Raw genomic sequence first — 26087 nt, 5'->3', positions numbered from 1 at the left:
GAATGTAAAGAGTTGATGGAATAGATTAAACAATATAATTTACTTTCTGCATTTGATGTATAATTCTTATAGCTATGTCTATAGTTTAAAGATTAATTTTTAAAATTAATTTATATCCATTTGTAAGTAAAGTACTTGAAAGTGATAAGATAAATCATTTTGGAACAAGGTCCTGGTTAAATTGTGAATTGGTTTTATATTATTTCTTCATTATATTTTCTAAACTGATCATTTATGAATTTAATCTTTACATTTTTAAAGTGTATTATTTTGCTAAAAACTATAAGCTCAAGCGCTTTTCCTCATGTTTCGTCTCCTCAATTTTTTTATTTTTCTGTACTTGGAATTTTGTTCCACGTCAAAAATTCCAAGTCGTATTCACGATTTGATTTTATGTTCATAATAATATATCGTCGCAATATTTCGTGATACATAAGTTAAAATTAATCGAAGACTGTTGAGATATATTGTGATTCGAATCTTCAAATCTGAAGTTATGCTCTGCTAAAATTCAACACGCAGCTGTAATGTGGCGCTTGAGGAAACCACAAAGCAGATGTTACCAAGGTCAGCCATTTCGCCTCTATCTAACAATAGCTACCGTGTCCCAGATATCTTCTTTATAAATATTATTCCTTTTTATATATAAATAAATATTTCTTTTTGTTTAATATGGGAGACTGTTTTTCCTATTGTTATTTATTTTTTTAAATATAAGAGCGAGAACAGTCTCTCCAGATAGCACATTATTCCATTATTTCTACACCCTATATATTTTTGGGAACTTATGTACTGACCGATTTACTTGGTGTTTTTTTTTTTAATGTTTTCTGTCGTCATAGAAAGGGTTAAAGTTATTGAAATCATACTGTAAAATTCAATATTTTTTTTGACAAAATAAAACTTTTTTGTCGCGTAGCTCAGAAAGTATCCATTTATTATTTATTCATTATATACCAATTGATTTGCCTGTTTCTGAAGAATAAGAAAAAACATTATATAAAGAAAAAGCGAATTATATTGGTCGTCTGAATCTATCAGGTACTATCTTTCAAAGAAATTAAAAATCCGATTTTTTTTTTTTTTTAGTTTATTCATTTGGAAGATTTCTTTTATCTTTGTTTACATTGTTCATATAATCGTTCATGACCCCTTTTTTTTTTTTTATATAAATCAAAACCCAACGTTACTAAAACTATTGGAAAGCAGAATTAGCAAAATTTAGATTAAATGCCCTTATAAGGGCGAAACGTTGATTTAAAATAATGAAACACATTTTATGTTGTATCTACGGGTCTGATTTGTTTAATTATATCTGGTTTGTGCTATTTAGTATGATTAATAGTGTCATAAGCCACTACCAAGTTCCGTGTAGGTTAGTTAATGTTATTGTCTTTTTTTTTTTTTTTGTTTTTATATATAAATTAAAGGTTCATGTAAGATGAAAATTTTAGCCAAAAAACTTCATTTTCCAATTTTTTTGAGAATTGTTGTTTGAATGATAATTTAATTCCGAGCAAAAAAAACAACAACATGTAATTCGGTCTGAAGATAAACCTTATAAAACTACCTATATTTCAAAAAAAAAAAAAAAAAAAGATATAATTTAGACAGGTTTTCTTTAAATTTTGTTAATTTTTTATGAGAACTTGAAAGCTGTACACCATCGGATATTATAAATGATAGTTAACTCTCTACATACATTTTTATTGGACCAATATTAGTAATAAGAGATGAAACAATTTTTGTATTAAAGTTTTATGCAAAACTTATAAAGTTATAATGCAATAATATAAAGTTTCGAGTTTAAGTCAAAGTTGATAATATAATTATATAATACAATAAGCAAATATTATAATAAAATAATATAAAGTTTTGAAAGCTCTCAACTGGAATAGCCTTGATAAAGCGCTACGAAGTGGAACGAAACGTTGGAAAATAAATAGTTTTTAACTATTTTTTTTCTTTCTACCGCACTCCTGACCATCTACTTCATAATTTTATGGAAACTGTTCAGTAAAGTTTATAGAGTCATCACGCATTTTATTATTACGATATATTTTTATTATGCATTACTATCATATACTTTTATTATGTATTGTTATTTACCGCTTCATACTAAATAGACGTATTAAGCAATTAATTCAATCATTAATCCAAAATGTAACTCGCTTGGTCTTAGCATAGTTCTATCCGCCAAATAACAGCTCCTGTAAAAAAACTAACTGGTGACCCGAAATTCCCTATGATCAAATTATCGACAATCTCCCCAATATATATTTTAAATCAGTTTCCTCTGAAATATTATCTGATAATAACAATCATTTATGCTTTATCTTATCACCTGGCTGATGGCACTTCCACTTACTAGTGCTCCAGGGTGGGATCTAATCGCTACGATGTAATGTATTGTATGGATTTCTCAATTTAAAGGTAGATTTATATTTAGTAATTGATATATTTATACCAAATAATGATCGTTTTTTGTGATGTGTTAGTTGATTCTTAGACAATACTAACACTAAAATAGAGCATGAATCGATTGGGATGTTACGGAAAAATGAAAGCAATATATTGAAAGAATTATATGTGCTGAAATTGTAATGATGTAAAAATTAACAAAAATATTAAAAGAATACATTTTATAATTAATAAAGTTATATTTTACCACAATAATGTATTGTGGCAACAAGTCACATATATTTTTTTTAATCGCATTTAAATATTAAAAAAGAACAGATCTACACGTTTGCCAGTAGTCGCAAATCTATAATACCCACAAATGATTAACAAAGAAAATAACAAATACAGCTATAAACACGTTTATGTGTTTCCGAGAGCCAAACATGGCGGACCTCGAACATGTGTCGACCATTATCTATTTTTATGGCAAAAGGAAACCAAATAAAGAAAAAAGGATAGTAGATTGTTAAAATCTACAGAAATGATACTTTATAACCCTTATTAAATTCGACATTTGTTCTATTATTTTAATAAGATACCTAAATATTTAATCACCTACTAGACAAGGTTTAGGATTGGACTATCCTAAGGCTACGCCAGTTACACTTTGGATTAATGATTGAATTAATTTCTTATTATGTATAAAGCAGTAAATAACAATATATAATAAAACTATATGGTAATAATATATAATAAAATATATCATAAGAATACATAATACAAATTGGTAAATAAAATATGTGGTGTCACTATAAACTTTACTAAACAGTTTTCTTAAAACTTTAATTCAAAAACTTTTTTATCTCTCATTACTAATATTGGTCCAATAAGTATTTATGTCGGCAATTAACAATTATTCATATTATTCGGTAGTGTACAGCTTCCAAGTTCTAAAAAAAAATAAAATTCAAAGAGAACCTGTCTAAATTATATATATATATATTTTTTAAATATGGGTAAATGTTCGGTAGGATGTATCTTCGCTAATAATAGTCCGAATTCAATGATTTTTGTTTTACAGGAAATTTTATATCACCATAGAAATACGAATTTTCGAAAAAAAATAGGAAAATTAATTTTTTCGGCTCAAAATTTTTACCTTATACAAACGTTTGATTTAAAAAAAAAATGCAATAACATCAACCAATCTACAAGAAACTTTGTAGCGGTTTAGGGCTCTATAAACCATACCGAAAGGCGTAAACCGGATTTAATTAAACAAATTAAAACAGGAAAACCTTTTAAAACCAATATCTCGCCCTTATAAGGATATTAAATCTAACTTTTTAAGTTAATACAGGTTAAAAGAACAGACATTCAACTTTTTAAGGGTTGTGATAACATTAGATCTGGGTAAAATTCTGAGGAGTTATGAACGATAAGACGACGCTAAAAATAATCTGATATAAAAAAATATATATTTTTTTACATATTTTACTCGAACCCTCCAATTGATAGTTTAAAAAAAACATAATACTAAACCATTAACTATTTTTTAGAAAATTATATAGTTAATTAAAACACGGAGTGCACAAATATTTATGCGTTGGCAGTTCTAAAAGAATAGTAACTGAGCACAAAGTTGTGGATGCAGCACAAGCTTGTCCAAACGACCTTTGATTTTTGCCTAAAAACCCACACACTTGTGCTTGCGTGAATCTTCGAGAATGTGTAGAAGCACTTTAATATTTACTATAAAAATCGCTTTCGTATCTGTCAGTCTGTAGTCAAATCTGTGTTCATTAGTATTGATTCAAATCAAATCGTTCATACGATTTAGATGAATTTTGCGGGTTCTTATCGAGTTGGTCACATATCTTTTCCTTGGACGCATGTATACATCAAAATATTGAGGTAGTACCTAAAACATTCTATTTTCTAAGAACAATTTCTAATTGTGTGGATTTGAAATTTACAGTAATATTATCTCAAACATTTGTTCGTATATATCGATTTGCTTAGTATTGATATCGTAATTTTCTTCCGAAATTGGCCAACAAAGCATATTTTTTTCTTGAGATGATAAGATAAATAGATAAAACATTACGTACTCGTTAAGATAGTTAATCTTAATCACACGTCTTCGAACAGTCTTTGTGTCAGTCGGTTATCGGATTCCTTTTTGAGTGTTGTTATTGAAAAAGCTTGTCTTCATGTCTCATGGTTTCCTGAAATGCGATAAGGTGATTTCTTCATTATTTATTTATTGTTTGTGTATATTCGACTTTTTCGATGTAAATAATATCAAATTTTATGTAAATAATTAAGTTATGGATAATAACATATATTTGAATATTGAGTTTAAATATTTCCTATGAAACTTTTGTATAAAATCGCCTTTGTCGATTTTTACAGCGTTTATTAGGTCTTTACTCGCATCAAGTCATCTAATCCGTGTAATTGTACAATTTCATTATTATCCTAATCAAATTTTATATTAATATTTTTTAAAAGGAATAAAAATTTTTGACGATATCATCTTATCGTTAACACGAGCCATTTCATAATTAAAATTCTTTTTGCCTTGATAGTGATTCATTCAAAGTTTTAATAATGAAATTGTTTATGTTAATGATGAGGTAATATTGTTAAAAAATTCTGAAATTGAACAAGTTTCTATAACAAACTATGTTAATATAAAGTTTAATTAGGTTAATATTAAAATGTTCCGATTAATAGGATTAGATAACTTGATGGGAGTTAAAACAACAAAAAGTTTTAAAAGTTAATAATAGTGTCTTTAGTTAAATAAAATTTATAAATATGTAAAAACAACTTATAAATCGTGTTTTATATCACGCCTAATAAATTTCATAATTTTCTGCAATTACTTAAAAAAAAAAAAAAAACTAATGATGAGATGTTTTGAAGTTATCATTTTTGTCTGGGATGGATGAGTGTTTTTCTATTATGTAATAATTTACATTACTGCGTTTGAATCTGTCAATTTTATCATTTTTTAAATTATAACGCTTAAATTTTTTTTTCTTTTAATGACTTTTCAGTTTTAATCAACCGAAATCGATAATAGAAGTATGTTTTTCATAATATTATATTTTTCTGTAGATAATTTTTTTTTTTTGTTGATACTAGGTCGACGAATATTAAGACACGTGTCCAAGGGTTCTTTCCAATGCGGCCTTGGAATAAAGGCCAAACATTTTTTTATCTAATTATAGATTTTTTGATATTAATGATTTTCGCCTTTGCTCTGCATGTATTAAGTGGTTATAATATAACAATAAGTAATTGTGTTTAAGGAAAAATATAGTCAGATTCATTTTTACTTTTAAAAACTCTCCTTAAATATTAATTTTCAACATAAAATTATAAATTTTCGGGCATGAACTTTAGAGGATATATATTTTTTTTTTCTGCCGATATCTCTTTTCAATTCATACCTCTTCTCAATTGTGTTCAAATTCAACGATATTAAAACTGTTAAAACGAGGTATTTCTGCACTTCAAACCCATGTCGATACATTTTACTTATTATTCTTAAGCACTAATTTTTACCGCAATTTAAAAATAAATTTCCATTACTCATATTTTTCGGCTATTCGAATTTTTTATTATTCGAAATTCACCAAAATTCCAATAACTTCAGTAATTCTCTACTCTAACCTAACGAATCGGTTAGATCCCTATAAACTACTCGAAATAGCTCATATCGAACCATTTGAACAAATTAGTACCAGAGATATAAAATAAAACGTTTAAAAAGTTTTTAATTTTTTCGAAAATGCTTTTTGTTCAGTATAACGATTTAAAATCTAGGTATCAATAAGGCAGATTTACGGCTTTCCAACAGTTATTGTAACGTTTCATTTGGATGAACTTATAAAGAGTTGTACATATAAATACACTGAACAATTCAACTCTGAATGTTTCTAATTTTTTATTATATTCATAATAATTTATTATGAAAATTTACATTTAATTGTTTTTTAAAGGTTTCCTACTTAAGGGTTTTAACTTAAAAACGAATCTGACTTAATTTTCCTTATAAAAGAAAAAATTAGTAGTGCTGTTTTACTTAAATTTTTTTTTTTTTGTAATTTGTTATACATTTAAGGTTATTTAAAACGACCAACAATTAGTTTCTCTTATTATTCTCTCTCTCTCTCTCTCTCTCTCTCTAGAGAACCTGTCTAAATTATATATATATATATTTTTTAAATATGGGTAAATGTTCGGTAGGATGTATCTTCGCTAATAATAGTCCGAATTCAATGATTTTTGTTTTACAGGAAATTTTATATCACCATAGAAATACGAATTGTTAGAAAAATAAATGTTAATATAAAAATATCTATATACTGTATACAGTAAGAAAAGAATAGTTAAACAATTTCTATAATAATACGAAATATTTTTTTCTCGTCTCCTTGGGCACTTTGGCTAGAAACTACACGTGTCTAATATTTTTCGACCTAGTATCATAGAAATCGCTGACCCCACGTGTGTAGCATCCCCTTCCCAGATTCTGAAAAGTAAACTTAGTTTATCAAAGCTAAGCTGGTGGAAAATTCGTTTTATCATTTATTACAGGACCGACCTGCCGAAGGATGTGGTTGAGGTTCGATTCACCGTAAAATTGGCTAAAAATATCGTAAAAGCGGTCCTCTTTACAGCTGAGGGCTGGTCTTAAGAGATAACAGCGTCATATGTCACTGTACTATTAAGGCTTATAGCTTTTTTTTATTTTTTACCAAAAAGAAAACTAGTTTTCAATTTTTAAAAACAAAAAAAGGGATACTATAAAATCAGATATGATTTGTAACTTTTCCTAACTTAGGAAGATGGACTGAAAATGTTATATAAAAGTATACTAGAAATTCTGTCATTTTGGTAAAATAGTTTGAATACAAATTAATATATATATATATATATATATATATATATATGTGTGTGTGTGTGTGTGTGTGTGTGTGTGTGTGTGTGTGTATATTTTAACAAATATATATTTTCCAAAAATATTCATATTAATTCCATTAACTGGAAATTCAGCGTAATTGTTGTACATATCGGTAAAGACTTAAATGCATACACGTCAATTAAAAGTGTTCAGCTGATGATGATGTTTGATGTATGATTAATTTAGCTCAGTCATTGACTGGATACGTTAATTAAATCCATCTTGTCCTTTGATTGATGGACAGTTTGCTTTTTTGATGAATTGATTCCTTAGTTTATATGTATTGATAGCATTTTTTTATTGCAAGCTGTATATATTTAATGTCCTTGTCGCTTAATTTATTGCTACATTATTAACATAATTAATTAATTAAAGTAAATTATACTAAGTAATATTTTATCCTTTTTTTTATGAATATATTTCGTATGAAAATAAATAAACATTTTTTTTTTTAAAACCTCTTGAGGTTCTTTGTAGAGAAATTCCACTGCGAATGATTGCCATCATGGCTTTTGATTACTAACAAGTATACTGGCTAATACAAATTGTTTATTTTTATTGTCGCAAAGACAGGCCCTGCCAGTTCGTGTTGGCGCACGTACCACAACGAACGGCCCAGCGAGTGCCAAGGATCTCGACACAAAACATTTTTATTTAGGACCAACACTCAGAATAGAATCCCATTCCACCTGTCATATTATTCTCTAGGCCTAGCCTAATCTTTTTTCTCTTTTTAATTTCGCTAAAATAAATCAGGTGCAAAGGACTGCTTGGTCGCCAAGGCGTCTAATTAATTTACCTGGAATAAATATTAAAATACATCCCGGGCCCTCCTGTGAACTAATGACTTAAAAGTTTAAAATTACTTTATGCTAGTATACCTTCATCTCTTCTTGAATCATAAAATTGTGTTATTTTAATACAATTAATAATTCATATTTTGGCTACTCTTCTGCTATAGTCTCTTTAGTGTTTAAGACTTAGACAAAAGACCTGTAATGGAAGGGACAGGCTACCAGGATAAGTGATGGCAAAAAGGCGGACTTTATGTGGCTCCGAAGGCGTGTCCTTAATCTTCCAGCTCACATTTTAAAGAACTAGAACTCACATTTCATCATGAAACTAGTTATTACAATATTAATGTTACTCATTTTATTCTGTGGCAAATCTAGAACCATCTCTTGAAAACAATCTTTTATTCACCTTTTTCAAACAATTTTTTATAAGCATATTCAGTTAATTATAGAAGGATAGTCCGGGTGGCGGTCAATAAAAGTATCAAAATTGTAAAGGAAATTATTTATTGTAAACCATCGTTGCAGGGCTTAATCGGATTCATAATCTTCTGTTAATTTGTGATGTTACTGGCTGAAAAAAAGTTGATACTCGTTGTTTTCAACTCGAGAAATCCTAAAATATGAATTAATATGAATCTTTATCACTACAGTTTCCTTGTACGAATTTTATAGTGTGCGAGAGTTGTATGATGTGCTTACCGCACCAGTATTTTTGATTTAAAAGTTGTCCATCCTAATAGTTGTTTGACAAAATGTCAACTAACTTTCGCTCATGGACTAGATTATTTACCTTCCAATGGTTTCGTGTAATCAAAGTAGTTTGTATTTTGATTTTTTATCATGAAGGTAACACTTTTTATCAAGTTGGCCTTTTAATGTTTTATCCTATTCCAATCTGCTGATGGTATTATTTTTGCATCCATATTTTTTTTCTCCTCTTCAGCCATTTATTTTTCTAGTTTATATAGTTGTGTTTTGTTAATAAAGTAGTAATTTATTCAAAGTTTTTCTACAAAAATATTTTCTTTTCTCTCGAATATATTGTAAAAATTAGTCAAGTTAATAAAAATGTCTCTCTACAATTTTGTATCGGTACCTGCTTACCATAACGGTATATATGTTTTTGAATCCTTACCATTCACATTGGGATATCTTCGTTTAAATATAACAGAGACGAATTACATCCGAACGCTTTATTGGAGTTTCATCCTCGAAGGATATTGGAAATAAGATTTACTTAAACTTATATTTAGTTTATATTTGGAGATAAATCAACGGTTTTAGAAATAATTGCATTAATGAGGAAAATTCCTATTACTTCTACCTTAAAAGTTTCTCCAGAGGCGTGGCCAACCCACCTCTTTTTGCCTTCACTTTCAAGCCAGCTTGTTTAAACAGTCTCCATTCTTAATTTTAAGTTCTTGTAGATTCCCTAAGAGTTGTTTTGGGTAAATTGTAAACATTTGGTTAGGATTCACTCTTATCACGTGTCTACGAAATTCCCAATATTGTCTTCTTTCCCTTTTTTTATTTAGTTTCCAGATTCCGTATAAACGTCTTCATTCATGAAATCCTTGTAATTTAATGTAATTATCAATTTTTTTCTAGATTGGGGATGCTTGCCCTTTCTATACCGTACACAATGATCAGTACACCGTCTCTATACTAATCGTATATGGGAATTGCAATATTTGGATTTGATTCGAAAGCTCAGGTTTTTCTTAATTTTGTCTTTATATAAATCTTTTTTTTCCATTTTGGTCCATTGTTTGACTTCCCTTGATTGAATTGCTGATTTGTCTTCCATATTTAGCGTCTTGTTGTGAGTTTTATAGAAATTGATGTACATAAATAGACTTTTACGAAGTAATCTAGGATTTTGCTAATCAAAAAGAAGCTATGAATTTTATCATCAGTGATTAACTGCTTAATCTTCCTTGAAGCAGTCGCACTTTTTGGTTTAGTCTTGTTTATTTTTATTTATGTATCACAGAAGTAAAAAGGACCAGTGGACCTATAGGGTAAATATGGCATAGGTCAGGATAACTAGTGAATGGACTTTTGTTTTCTTACTGCTTAAAGAATACTGCAATTTCTAAAAGCGGAGTCGCTGTTGTGAACACTAACAACTAAACAAACGTGTATTAATCTGTTTTATTGGTTAAAAATGGCCAAAATTGGTCAATTCTTGTTAATCTAGTAATGTTATTGATTATAGGAATTAGAAGACCCCGTGTACCGCCGGGCCTTATGTCCTTAGTCTAAAGATGAAACTGTTTATAATTCCTACTAGATATCAATTTTTTTTTACCATCTTAGCTTTCTCATGCTATTTGTCTTTATAAAATAGATTCTTAAACCCTTATTCACGTTATATTTATATCGTTTTTATTGATTTGTTGTCATTGTCTGTTACATCCATGATACTCCATCCTCCCTAAGATATTAATATCTTGTAAGACTCCAGAGCTCTTCGTGGCCGAGAGTATCAAAGCGAGCCTGAGCAAGGAGGTCAGTGACCCGGTGCTTGGCAAGGCCAGTCATTGACCACCGCTCCGCTCCAACCTTCCGCTTTTCTCACAGGTCCTTTAAATCCTGAAGGGGGTTTAAAGGATACCTTTAAGGAACTCCTAAGGATGCACTTTTATTACGAACCACGAGGTCATTACTTGCAGTCATGAGATGAAATATATCTGTAATTGTATATCGCTTCCTATATAACTGCTTCGTTTTCGTACGAGCTACCTCATTTTAAAATACGTTACCTAAGCTACCCAACTTAGAATTATCCATCCGTAAAGCTTCTTCCTTAACATCAATTGTATATCCATCTCCTTGGATATATATCTTTCATAATCTTCTATCAATAAAAACTCGCATAAATAAGTATCTTTTTTGTTGTTTATTTATGTATATAATTATTATTTTAGTTACATTCAATATCATTTAATGTAGTCAGACAAGTGCTGTCGAAATTGTCCTATTTGTTATTCTTAAGGGACACATGCACATGAATCCATCCCATTAAAACTGTTATTTAAATTTAACTATTACATAACATGTAATATTTTCCTAATACACAAATGTTCCATTTTCGGTCCGAATATTTTACGTATTACTTTATTTTTAAAAACCACTAGTTACTGTTCTTAACTTAGTGTTAAAGGCCACCTTTCACACATACACAGAACAGTACAAATAAATTAATGGAATGATCATTAACAACAAGTAAAGTAATGAACGATAGAATTGCAAATATAATTAAATGGAGAGAAAAGGAATGAGGAAATAAATGAGGTGTAAGTATGCTCCAATGACACATAAAGTAGATAGATAAATACAATTAAATTTACACAGTGTCAACTAATAATCTTTCCATGTTATTTTAATGTTAATTTAATTGCAACAATTTACTGAACCACGGTAATATTAATTCTGAAGTAGCTACACTTCGCTTGGAATTCTGTTTCGGATTTGATAAAACAAACATTTTGAGAAATGTTATATTATTCTTACTTGTTTAACATTTGTCAAATTTGCTTATTTTTTTGCATTTAATAATATTTGTTCTAGATGTCTCGATAAGCGTTATTTTTTAAACATATACCGGTTCGCAAGAAATGGTGAAAATAAATTAAAAACATTACCCAAAGTTTACTATTCCGTGTTATGAATTCTCTCATGCTCAATGTTTTCTAATCTGAAAATCCTTCATCCTTTGCCAAGTATTGTTTATCTTCTGTTAAATGTTTTACAAAATTTCGTAGTTGTTTATTTATTGTTCTTTTTGTCACCATAATTCAAATATGTTTACAACAAAACCGTGATAAGTGAACCAGGACATTGGTTTTGAAATCTGAAACAGTTCGAAGTATCCTCATAGTTTGAATTCGAAATTTGTAATAATTACAGATGGATTCCGAGATAAACCATTATCTTTAAGACTTTAAGATAATCAAGTATTTAAAAAGTTCCTAAAATTGAAAAACGGCGTTGAATTCTTTTTGAATTTTGAGCACAGAATTTGTACGTATTTTATTTAAGCCAGAGTTGTATGATGCGCGCACCGCACACATATTTTTTTGTTTAAAAATTGTCCATTCTAATAGTTGATTGACCAAATGTCAACTAACTTTCGCTCATGGACTAGATTATTAACCTTCTAATGGTTTCATAAAGTTCAAAGTTGTTAGTATGTGGATTATTTACCATGAAGGTAACATTTGTAATAAAGTTAGTCTTGTAATATTTTATATTGTATTACATTTTTATTTATCTTGCTCTTTGTTCTTAGCCCTGATAACGACTTGAAACTCTGGCTAAAACGTTGGCACTTCAGTTCTCTCAACTTATTTGTTATTTACTGACCACACCTATAACCATCTTCTCCTGATATATATTATCTAAGCTTAACTATCTTCTAATCAGCAGAATATATCAGTTATGTTTCTATTTATCAATCTCAATTTGTATTCTGTACATTTTAGTGTTTAATAATAAATTAAAAATCCGTTGTTTTTTTTTAAATTTCACCGTACGTAATAACAATGAGGCCAAAAGAAAATCTTAAAACGACGCAAAAATACATTTGTTAAAACAAAAAATTCAGCGTACAAAATAATAAACCTATTATTGGCGATTTTAAATTAATGAATTTAACAAATTTTTTCGTCCTCCCTCGAATTATTTTGTCGAAATTCCAGCAATGTTTTAAATATCAGTTTTTTTGCAAATCTACTACCACTACAAATTAAAAGCTTTATTTTACTCTGTTGTTGTATGGCAATGTTATTGTTTATACAAGGATTTACGTTGTGGAATGTCAAAATATTTTCGTAACGCTCTCAAGCACTATGATCTTCGGAACTCGACACGTACTCTCCTACCTCGACCCTTAATTAGAGGAGAAATATAAATTGTTTTGGAATCGTTATGTAATAGTTTTTAGAAGAAAAAAAAATCCTAATATTTTACTTTGCAAATGAAAATCGATACTGATAAGCAGTGGTAGATCAATCTATAAATTATTACGAAAATAATATTGTATAATAATTCGTAACTCTTTTCTTTTAAATACTTAATTAAATAGAAAAGTAGCAGTAGGACTTTCTTTCGAGCGAACAGCACAAGTTAGGAATGCCAGTTTCACAACGGGTATCGTTGTAAGACACGATCTGGAGCAATTGGATTGTGAAATCTCTTACTGGACTCTATCTTTTTAACTAATTAATCAATTTTATATAAGACTATGCTCCTATGTTTTCATATTGTGTATTTATATATGATTAGCCTAATTATGTCGGTACTTAAAAAAAAATATGCCGCTTTTTTTAATTTATAAATTGCATATATTTTCAAAGTAACTTGACATTAGAATTAATTTTTAATTTTGTAACTATATGAACGTATATAGGAATCGAAAATTAGTAATGCATAATTTTTATACAATATAAACTCTTTAAAAGGTTAACATTAAAAAATTAAAGCTGTACCCCTCATGAACGGTCAGGAGTGCAGTAATTTGTAAATAAAAGTACCGTTACTAGACCAATGGTTGTGCAAGGAGCTGATTTAGTCAAAATCTTGCTCGACCGCTAGATTTTTACCCAATTAAGAGTACCTACTTAATAAGGCTGTGTGGATACCGGAGGCCTCCCTAAGCCAAAGGGTTGAGTCAAGCCTACTGTGAAACAGGATAATTAACTGCCACAGCCGGATTCGAATCCGTATCCTTGCTGTTAGTAACACAGTCCCTAACCTCTGAACCACCCACTCATACAATAATCTAACATATTAACAAAAAACAAATGTAAATAGTATTACATACTAATAAAATTTTCATAAGTAATGACCGATAGATTCAATGCTGAAATTTTGAGTTTGTACATGCTTATTTGAACGCCTAAAGTGTAGAGTGGTAGAGGAGTCAAAATTCCTGAAGGGTGCTGAAATTGGTTCGTAGTGGAGTGTTTCTATTATTAAAAATGTTTAGTCGCTTCAACTTTTTTGTTAGAAACCTGAATGAAGTTGTCCAGTTAGATGATTTTCCGTTATACAGGGGTTTCAGCTTAGAGAATTTTCACTATATATATACACATCAGAAGTTATATACTGAACATATATTTTTATATAAATAATAAATCAAATTTTATTATCGATAGGTTATAACTGTAGCAATTGCTTTGTCCTTCGAAGATATTTTTTTTTTTTTTAACTTTCACAGTTCTCCAGCCTGAGGAATTTCCAGTAGTACTTTTGTTTTGGTAATTCTGATACTAAAACCAAATTGTATTAATATCGTATTATAGTCCAATTTCTTTTATGAATCCGTCTTCATAATATGAGTTTTCTCGAATAACCAAAGAAAGTCAATTAAGGAATATCTCAATAATGTTGACGGATGGGAGATTAAATAGCATAATAATTTTGTTCTTAATATATTTTGCACTGTGCACGCTAAACATCAATAACAGTAAATCATCGGTTTTTTTTTTTCTATGCCCGATTTGATTTCTTCTCAAAGGCTAATTTACAATCAGAATCCAGGAAAAAAAATTCCCATTTTATTGGAAATTGCGGTGTTGATGAGCCGGGTAAGTTATAAAATCAACAATAGCTTTAAATAATATACTAGCTGCCACTGTTATGAACTAGCTAAGATCAAATCTAAATTCCATAAAGGAACGTAGATTAGATGATAACTATATTCCTCCAATAAATTCCACGAAGTTTTTTTTAAATTTTTACGTTTTTGGAGGGAGGAATAGTGAACCAGTATATTCAGAGTCTTTGTGTGTTCTTTTGATAAGTAATAATTAATTTTCTATTGCCGCCGTTTTCCCTATTAGCCAATAGCCAATAGAGGTGGAGTTGAATCCGACCCGAAGGCAAACCACTCGCCATTATTTCAAAAAAACGAAAGTTGTCCAAGACTCTTGTAAAACTGTTCGTAGCCTTATGAAATTTTGATTTCCATTTCTCCAACGAGCTACGAGACACGTATCTTATCTTTCCTGTTCTATAATAGATTCCTAATCTCTTGTGACCTTTATGTCGTCACAAAATATCCATTTTGATTTTTAGGTCAAAATATTCCTTTCCATTAGTTAGTAAATGTTTTTGATTCGTATATTATGCACAATCCGGTTTATAATTTATAGTAATGAAAAGTGATAATCTATCAGGGAACAATCGAATTCGTGTGTAGATAATTATATAGACTTGAGAAAAAAAATAGTAATTATATTAGAATTTTTATTTATCTTAAATTTATATATAAAATTATATTTATTTAAATGAAATATATAAAAGAAAGCGAATTATAAAATAAATTAAAATTATATGGAGAGTTTAAAAATAAAACCATTTGTTTCAAACTTAAATTAAATCCAACTGTGACATTTAATGTTTGATCTAACTCAAACATTTTTTTTTGTTTTTTTTTACTATATATCAGAAGAAAATAAAATTGTCGATTACTGAAAATCATTTTCGCTCCTTTGTTAATTTACTCGTGGACATTAATTGTAACAACTGCTTTGTTTTGTGTTTTCGCTGTATGTTGTTAAAATAAGTGCGAAGGGAATAATTACAATACAGGCAAATTATTCTAGGTGTTACAAACTACAATAAACTTTTAGTAACTAATAAGTTACAATTGGTTTTTCAACATAGTTATTTATTTAATAGCATTGGATCTTTATTATTTAATTTATATTAACAAATTAATAAATATTTTCTTAATTTTGATTAATAACAAATTTTTTCTTCTGTTTCAGGTGATTATTTTTTTCCTATTTAATCCGTTTACACTGCTATCAAGTTAATGTAAGTAACAGAGTTTTGCTATTTACAGGCCATTTCTAAGTCAAGGTATTATAAAAATATTATTTTTATAAGATAGTATGTAATATTATTTTTCAAAATATTATTAATAATCATAATAATTTGTAATTGGAGAAGTTTGTCGGGGGATGCGGTCAGCAAAGAACAACATAAATAAACAAAACCATATTTATTTATTTTACGCCGACGTTTCGACCTGAGTTTCAGGTCTTCATCAGGGGTTATGGCGTAGAAGGTAGGCCTGCAACTACATAATGAGGGGTAAAATAAAATATAATAATTTAAAATTTAATTTAGTTTGATTTTTGCTTATTTATTTTTATCGAGTGTTAGTGTTATGAGATTATAATGTGCAACAGTTCAGTGTGAAGGCGTCTACATATGGCAGTCATGGGCTATAAGATAGTGTTAGCTGCTGTCACCATGTATCTGAGGTGTTGCTGTAGCCGATGCCTCCGCGATACGACCTTCTTGTTTCCTCTGTTTCTCGAAGAAATCAGCAATTATCTCCGCTTTCCCGCCTTAAACGTTTCTTTAATGTGTTGTAATGTCACCATTACAGGTCGTTTTTAACTACACATCTCTTTAATATTGCTATTTCTGTGTAGAATGCGTACTTTATTTTAATAAAAGTTATTTTTTAACCGAATAACACAGCGGGAATGGGCCTGAAACAGCATTTTTCTAACATTAAGTCGTATAAATATCAATTTGTATTTTATATCGTGCAAACCATAAATATATCAGTTTATGAACGCAATATTCCGCTATTTTTTTCTTCTCTTATATGTTTTGAGCTAGATATAACTTTTCTGTTATTTAAAAAAAAAATAAAATAACTCTTAAAAAAGCCCACATTGGGATTAGTTGATAATGATTAGTTATTTTTGGAAGTTTTACTTTATAAAAATTCAAAATACGAATCATAACAATTTAGAATTTTTTTTTAATCTAAATTAAGGAAGTTTAATTTTATTAACTGTAATTAGTTATCCTTATCATTGGGGATGGAATGTATATGTGATAAAAATGTCAATGTACAATTTTTTTTTTTTTTTTTTTTTTATTATTTTTTATTGTAATTTACAACTGTACAAAATAATACAACAGGTAAATATGTAGTATGTTTCATATACACTTGAAAATCTTGGGAAGGAACCTACCATCTTCTTAATGTACAATTAAAAATGTATTTATTTATTTTATGTTTTGCTGATTATTTTCCTTGTATTTGATTGATTTTGTTTGTTATGAAATTAAAGAATGTTAATGTGTTAAAGTTCTTAATTATTTGTTAAAATAAATACTGTAAAACTTAAGAATCACATTTGGTTTATTCTTTGACTTCAACTAAATTCTATTTAAGGCATCTCGAATGAAATCACTGGACAAGCGAGACAATATTAAAATTTGAAAATAAAATATAGCAGAGGAAATTGATGTACGATAATTAATTTAATTCTTTTTAAAAAAAAATATTTGAGAAATCGTCTGTGAGTGGTGATTTAGAGTTTCGGGATTCATTCAGTAGTGAACTTTGATCCTGGTGGAAAAAAAAAGATGCAGTTGACTAGAGAAAAAAAGGAGCGAGCGGAAATATGTAGTTTTTAATTTTGTAATGATTTTTTTTTTTTTTTTTCGTGGGGTTGATGTCCTGATGAAAACGGATTGAAGCCTCTTTTTCTGCATTGGTAATGAATTTTAAGAGGGAGCTGCAGAAATTTGATCTTTTGGAACGGGAAAGTCTGCATTTTGTGTCAGTCAGCTGGTGACGGGGCTCATCAGGTTTGTTAATTCAAATAATTTAGTTATTTGTACTCAGTCGAGTCTGATTCTGTTAGTGTCTGTCCTTTGTGACGGCTAGTGTCCTGAATAAGGGGTTCGTACAGTGCTGGAGGCAGTCAAAAAATTTGATATGGGATTGATTGATGGGATAAATTCTGTCACAGTCGGTAGTTCAAACGTGAAGAATGTCTGACAATACCGCTCTGAAACTATTGGAGCCTCTTGGGCGTTGAAGGTCCTCATGTACCCTGCTACTTCAGGCAGAGGACGCTTGTTCTTCTGGAAGGAGAAAATAACTGTAATATTCAGCCCTTCCAGTTATGATTTAGTTCTGTACTGATATACTGAATCTATTTGCTTTAACTTTTTCATACTGTTGTGAGAAGCGCTATCTGTTTTCATGAAGTTGTCCGAATAGACGAAACTTTATTTAATAATTTATAGCTATTAGCGACTTTCCTTTTTGAATTTTCTATTTAAGATAATTGAATTTACTATGAAATGTTTGAAAAATGTTTCAATCGGTAAGAGAGAAAAGGATGAAGACGTAGAGCGCAGAGACGAGCAAGATGACACGTCACGTCCACTCCAGAACTTGGTATCTCGGGTAGAATTAGCGATTCATAGCGTAACGTCAGGTGTTAATTACATGTGCAACTCCCACCCCCGGAGTGCTGCAGTTATGCAAAAAAGTATGCAATTAATGCCCAGTCTAATGTCGGAATGTAGCCTAGTCGTATGCCCGGCCACTCCCACGGCTCAGTCCGGCTAACTCCCATTGTTGCACTTTCACTTCTCAGTTTGCTACAATAAAATGATTTCATGATCATTTGGCGCACAGATGTTTAAGCTCCCTAGACTTGGATGAGTACAGGGATATGAGTAAAATCAAAATATAAGAAAAAATTTAGGAGGTTACGTTCATAGCTCTGGTGAGAATAAAATCACTAGAACTTTTTAATTGTATATAGCTGCGATTGTATATTTATTTTATAGTTACTTAAATTTCATTTTCTTGTACATAAATTTATTACAAACTTTTATTTTATTATATTTTTGACAAAGATTTATGCTTTTATTTATACATATTATGGTAGTATTTTCTTTTATTTATATATTTGTTTTTTTTTCTTTTGATTCACTAAATACTATAATTTATTATCATTTACATTTCCCCCTATTTTATTCTATTATTCTTCTATTTATACATATGTGTATATATATCGTGTGGATGAATATTTAAATATTAATACTGGGTGCCCTTAATTTGTGATAGTTTGTATTAATTCTCTTCAATAAAATAAAATAACAAAAAAGAACTTCTTGACTGTTCAAAATTAAGGTTGTCTCTCGCCGTAATAGGTTAAAGTTTCATTCATCTGCCAACGAAAACATTGGATTTGAACTCGAGGATTTAAGAGTTAGTACATGAGGCAAACACACAAGTATAAGTCCCTTTCCTAAGAATTAATCTAATTGATATTTAAGTTTATGAAACACTTTTATGAAATGTCTACGAGAAATAATATAGCGTAAAAAATAAATAAATAAAGAACTTATTTATAGGCTCTGTTATAAATTCGGAATAGGTCCAAAGACTTCTGTTCAAGATTCTTGTGACCTTAAAAAGAACTAAATATTAAAAAAGAATGGTCAAAAGTAGAGCCAATGTAAATTAGCTTTTTAATGTGAGCTCGAATATTTGTATACAAGTTCAAGTTATTTTAATCTATATAACATTTTCAGGTAAAAAAAAATCTTATATTTTGCGGATTTTTTAATGTTTTTGACGATTTTAGTACAAACGATGTGTTCAAACGAATAAATTCGTTTTAGAATACAGATTTTAATAAAAATCCACCATAATTTATAATTTGGGTATTCTCGATCAGTGGAGGAAATTAATGTGATTATTGTGATGAAGCCTCTGTTATGAAATCCTTATTATTATTCGTATTTCATTATAAATTGATTTTATGAATGATTTTGTTGTTCTTTTTTTTTTTTTTTTTTTAAATTGTTTTATGTTTTTGACTATTCAAGTATACAGGAATTGAAATCAATATGAATTCATTTTAAAGTCTGATTTAAAATCAGAATCAATTAAAAATATATCCTATCCTATCGGAAATGTCTGAGTTTAGGTTATAAAATTGGCAATACGCTCAAAAAATGCCATTGTTATGACCCAGCGAAAATCGAATTTAAATTCTTAAAATTGTTGAGATTAAGGGGAGAGAACATGTTTAGTTAGACACCCTGTGTAATAAAATGCTCGCGCGCATATGCTAGTGGGTACGTAGTGTACTTCTCATATAAGTAAGCTTTACTTCTTTCATAATGTAGTTTGAAAAAAAATTGGAAGAAGATAGTTGACCGTATGATGAAGATAGTCCGGGTGGCGGTCAATAAAGCTATCAACATAATAAAAAGGGTTAACAATAAATAGTTTTATTTTGCTATTTTGATAATTTTATTTACCGCCATCCGGACTAACTTCCTGAAAAAAAAAATGTTTTTATAACTTTTAATAATTTATACTCGCTATTCATTCGAATCCACAGACGAGAATCAATGATGACATAAGACAATGATCATAACGAGACTCGTCTAATAGTCGATAGCCAAATACTCGATTAGGATATCGATCCATCGAGCCTCCCACTCCTCAAGAAGAGAGAGGCTAGCTAACGGTAAGGCCGACCTCGGGAGCAGTGAAAGATGCAAGGCTGCACTCACTCATTTCTTCCTTCGTCTTTTCCTATCTATCCTTGTCTTCATCATCCTCCGGGTCCTACAGTATTTATCTGCTATTCGATACTTGAGGAAGCTGGTTATATCGATCTAAACGCCCTTGTACGTCTTTCTCATACCTGCCTTTGCTTTCTTTCTCTTAATGGAAAAGCCTTTCGATGGGAATGAGACAAATGTTCAACAGTCTTCAGGTTATTTTAACTATTAGGATCTTTGCATATTTTTTTCCACAACTTTTATTTCTATGATTGGAGAAGATAGTCGGGGGGTGCGGTCGGTAAAAAGAACATAGATAAACAAAATTATTTATTCATGCCGACGTTTCGACCTGAGTTTCAGGTCATCATCAGGGAGCTTGCAGGAAAGAAGTCTTAACTAAAACTCAAGAGTTTTATTTGCATGATTTCTAGAAACACTTCGCGATATTTTACATTTTACTTTTTCATCACCATTGGTAATAGTACAAGAGCCCAAGAGGGAAAAAGGCAGTTATTTTACCAAATCAATTTATATTTGCAAATATCATGAAAATTACTTCTACGAAGATAAACGTCATAAACTACTTATTAGTACATTAAACTAGCTTTAATTTGAGTGTTAATTAACATTTGTACATCACATGGTTCCTGAGATATTTCAAAATACATTCATTAACTACTAATCCTTTTGTACATTTCTATAAAATTTTGTTTTTAAAAAGATATATCTCAAGTAAATAGCTCTATTAGGGCTCATATTTCAGGAAATTTACTCTTCTTAATGATGTTCCCTTAGGTTTTCTTGTGTTGTTTGTAGTTTTAAAGATATAGGAATGCAAAAATAATTTTTTTTAACGTTTTGAAACAGCCGCTAATTTTTATTCCCCCCACCTAAACTCATCAATTTCGACTAGTAATTATTCATAGCATTCATTAAAGTAATAAATAACGTTAAATAACTGTCTTTTTTTCCTTTCCGACTCTTGTACAATATGGAAGTTTTGTATTAATGTAGATAATCTAGGGAGAAAAAAGTCTGCCTTCAGAATTGAAAATTTTCGCTTCCATTTCAGATTTTATACATCAAGGAACAAATTTGAGTTTAGACATAATCTATTGAACCGTTTAACCTATTTTTTTTTAATTTTCAGAGCGTATGCAAGTTGGTATCTAGTTGATCCCATATTAATTTTAAATCACAGATTTGGAGGAAAGTTGAAAAATGTGAAAAATTGGTCTTGTATTATTTTAATCATACTATTTCCCTTATTATACTAATTTCCCTTACTCTTACGAAAAACTCTTGATTTCTTATATCAGTAAATAATATAATAAATATATTATAATTTATATTATAAACCATAGCAATTTTTTTTTAAATATACTTCATTAACCAATTTAAAGATTTGTTTAAAAGCACTGCAACATTATTAGGTGAATAAGTAAAAAATTATGATTATTTCATTTAAAAGGCTGATTTAACTCAATAATATTCTCATCTCTAGCAAGAATATTACGTGGTAAAATGTATTTATTTTGTCGATCATCGGTTGTTATAGATAACTTCGATTTGTTTTTATTTCAAAGATAAACTTCGATTAACAAAAAGTGAGAGAAAATTAATCTGAAGTTCTTCTTTATATTTATCTGTAATTTGGAAAACGACGCTACCGGAAGAATGTCATTTATATTTTTAGCTTCATGCCTTGAATCGGAAGCGCACGCAACGTGAGGTGCTTGCGTTCAAACACGGCAACAACTAGCGCCTGAAACGTGATTAATAATGTAACAGAAATTACTATTATTGATTATAATTTGTAATACACCTCTACACGCTATAATAATTAACTTGTACATTTCTCTTTTCGAATGATATTTATAATTAATTTAATGTGTAAGGCACTAATAACTCTTAAGACACGGCTTCGAATCCGGCTTATATATTTATATATTCTGTTACTGTAGTCATGAGTCAGCCCTATGGTTTCAGGTCCATAAAGTAGGCACCCTTAATTGAAGAAAAATCTGGCGGTTGAGTATGGTCTTGAAAAATTCACCTTCTTGCATAACCGTTGTTCAAAAACAGGACTTCCTTAGTACTAAACCCCTGATGTCGTTTTTCCTGGGGTCTCTGAAGAAATGACCAGAATGTGTGGGTGATATATATCACTTCGCTATATTCATAGCAGAGTATGAATGTGCCAAAAAAAAGTGGTACTTTAACTTAATTTTAGGTCTAGAGTCGTTTCGATATTGGAACCTACTACAAAAAAAAGTGGTACTTTAACTTAATTTTAGGTCTAGAGTCGTTTCGATATTGGAACCTACTACAAAAAAAAGTGGTACTTTAACTTAATTTTAGGTCTAGAGTCGTTTCGATATTGGAACCTACTACAAAAAAAGTGGTACTTTAACTTAATTTTAGGTCTAGAGTCGTTTCGATATTGGAACCTACTACAAAAAAAAGTGGTACTTTAACTTAATTTTAGGTCTAGAGAGTCGTTTCGATATTGGAACCTACTACAAAAAAAAGGTAGCCTTTTAAATAACCGTTAACGTTTTATTTCGCAGGAGTGGGTGGAGCCCCGCCTCAAGGACGGGTTTAATCACTTGAAAAAAAAATACAAAACATATTTATTTGTTAATCCCATCCGTTTCAGTTGAAAAACATGTGAAACAAAATGCAGCAGACAATGACTGCACCAACATAATTGAACCGGTAGTGATAGCTTGTATATATTAAGATTATTAAGCTTGATAAAATACTTTTATGGGCATTTAACTTTTGTACAGAATCCTCTTTTCTCAATTTTGTCATCAACGTCCTGTTCAGAGCCTCAGAGAAATGTCAAGATTCATTTATGTGAACTGTGACGAAATAAATATTAATGACTCAGATGGGAATCGAACCCCCAACTTTCTGAACCAAGCCCCAATGTGCTCGTCTATTAGATCCTCTAGTTTCAATTTTTACCGAAAATATGAATTGGGTCAAAACGAAAATAAATTTGTCAAAACAATACTGGAGTTTAACGATTTCAAATTTTTTTTTTTGTTTCGTACCCTTCCATTGGTATTTTTATAATACATAATTACCACGTTTCCATATAATAATGTCATGCTTCCGCAGGGTATGGAGCGGTCATGACAAAGATTATTGACAATTCTAGTTTTTTCTTCCTTATTTCTACTAAGATTATTTCCTTTCTTCCTCCTTAAAGCCCCTTGTTATGTGATTAATTTCTGTTGTATTTAACTTACCTTATATTTGTTGTTATTATTATTATTTTTTTATTTAGTTTTAATAGGCTTAAATCAAAGACATATGCTTAATTACCATTTATAGGTCAAGATTTAAATTCTCTTTATTTACCTCTTAATACATGGGATTTTTTTCAAAGCCAACGTTTCAAGGATATCTTCAGAGGTAAAATAATTAAATAAGAAAAAAAAATTGAATTTCTATTAAAATTTGTTGTTAATCAAGATCTCATTAATCTAGCGTTAAAAAAAATATTTTTATGCTAGATTCACTAAACTATTATCCCTCATACTGTTCTTTATGGATACAAAACGTAGCAGTTTATATTAAGATAACAATATCTTAATTGTTTTAAATTAAGAATTTTATTAATTATAATAAACTGGATCCTTTTATTCTAAACTTTATTATTAATTTATTTCACATCGCCAGGGTTTCGGCCAACATGGCCATCAAGTATAATCTATTTATTATATACTGCTTTAATTAAAATTTTTTTCAACATCAGTTATATAATTATTATTACTTCTCACATAACACACTTCAAATTTAAAGTTCACAGTTACTACAATTTAGTTGTAGTATGTTAGCGTTACTGTAATTTGTAACTAAAATAGTTTCAGGATATTTATTATGCCCATGTTCTATTAAATACTTTTACTTAACCTATACAAATTTATATAATAAGAGAAATCATATTTGATATTTATTCTCCATTTAGCGTATTATTACCTACTTTAGTCAGTTGTTTATATATATTTTTTTAATTAGAAATATTAGAACCTTTAATTTACGAATATTACCTTAACCTACCTCCTAACAAGGTTACAATGGAACTTGGATTCGACAACTCATATTTTGTAAAGATGTATTAATAGAGCTATCTTATTGTTTACATTTCTTATATTCGTATGTTAGTTAAAAGGAAATGTACAATGAAAATGCCTCAAAATTTGTTTTTAAGGAACATAACTTTCAAATATTTTTCTGGAGGACCAAATCCTTTGAACGGGAGTAAGGTTGGTCCGGACCTGGATTTCTAGCTTGGTTGTCCGCCGACTACTACGGTTTGGGAACCTCGGAGTTTAAAGAATCGAACTTCCCATTGCTAGTTTGGCAAGGACTCTAGTTTTCATCGCTACCAAACCATCGGATTCATTCGCTCATTTACTATTACGTTGCATTTTGCAGATTTGAAAAAAAAGTACTACATTTTTAAGAAAGGGTCACAAGTATCGATTCTATTGATAAATATTCAACACTAGCACGGGATATACACAGTATACAAACCTTACTTGTATCGTCTTCTTGAAAGGACATCCTCCTCCCCAGTTCCTTTAGACCTAGACACCCCTCATCCCAGATCCTCTCCAGCCTTCCTGTTCCACGACAGCGGGGGCCGCCCAGAACACCCTTGACATTTGAGCCACGCCTGGCTCCGCCCTCTCTTTCATAACCAGTCCACATACCTGCCTACCTGGACCTACCTGGGCCCACCGTTCACTTTCCAGACCCACATCCCCACCACTTCAGCACAGCACTTCTGGCAAACCGTATCGGGGTCGCCGGTGGTTCGGAGTGCAGCAGCCTTCGTCAAGAGGAAGTATTGTGTAGCAGTTCAAGTATTGGAGAATCATAATGGAGGTAATGCAAGAGTTTGTTTAGTGTTGATTTTAAATTATTATTTAATTATATTTGTAGTTAATTACTAAATTGTTTTAACAATTAAAAAGAGAAATTATACAAGTCGGCCATAGAAAGCAAAAGTATGTCGATCAAATCTTTGCGGTAGCTCAAGCGCTCACTATATAAATCTCGTTCTCTCTTTCTCCCTATATAAATATATAATTATATCATTAGCTCTAGAAAGAGCCTGCCTTTGTCCCACATAGATTTTGAGTTGCCTGTAGCCTCAGTACTGCAAAGTGAATGCATGAAAATAAATAACACTAAGTATTGTGAAGTCAAATTTTTGGAACTAGAAAATCACAACATCGCCAATTATAAAATTTTAATATTTTTAAAATATAAACCAGTCAAGTATATTAAAATAAGAAAAAATATTTCTAGGTAATTTTTTATTACCACTCGCATAATATATATTATAAAAACATTATAAACAGCATAAAATACTATATAAATAGCATGATTTGACTGCTCATTGAGCACATTAGCTGATGAATGGCACCCTTCGGTTGTCAACGAGACACATGTAGGAGCACCACGTGGTCGGTCGGCAGTGAAAAGTTTGTGTTTATATATACATATATATATATATATATATA

General features: G+C 29.8%; 1 protein-coding gene across 4 annotated transcripts in view; it reads left to right on the top strand.

Moving 5' to 3' along the window:
* LOC106678155 (KH domain-containing protein akap-1) overlaps positions 1–26087 on the top strand; it is a 192855-nt gene that overhangs the window by 73910 nt on the left and 92858 nt on the right. Inside the window, exon 1 of one of the 4 annotated variants that reach the window (XM_014416519.2) lies at positions 2362–2433. The exons of 1 other annotated variant lie outside the window; for it this stretch is intronic. The gene's annotated coding sequence lies outside the window, so the exon portion shown is untranslated. Of the gene's footprint in view, positions 1–2361; positions 2434–4534; positions 4647–25331; positions 25447–26087 lie in introns of those variants that run through there. 2 more of the 4 variants (XM_014416516.2, XM_014416517.3) reach the window with 2 other exon arrangements.

The sequence above is a fragment of the Halyomorpha halys genome, unplaced genomic scaffold, assembly GCF_000696795.3.
Source record: "Halyomorpha halys isolate HHAL.00 unplaced genomic scaffold, Hhal_1.1 Scaffold126.1, whole genome shotgun sequence".
Classification (NCBI taxonomy): Eukaryota; Metazoa; Arthropoda; class Insecta; order Hemiptera; family Pentatomidae; genus Halyomorpha; species Halyomorpha halys.
Note: the sequence above shows the minus strand (reverse complement) of the source record. Positions and strands in the feature narration are given on the sequence as shown.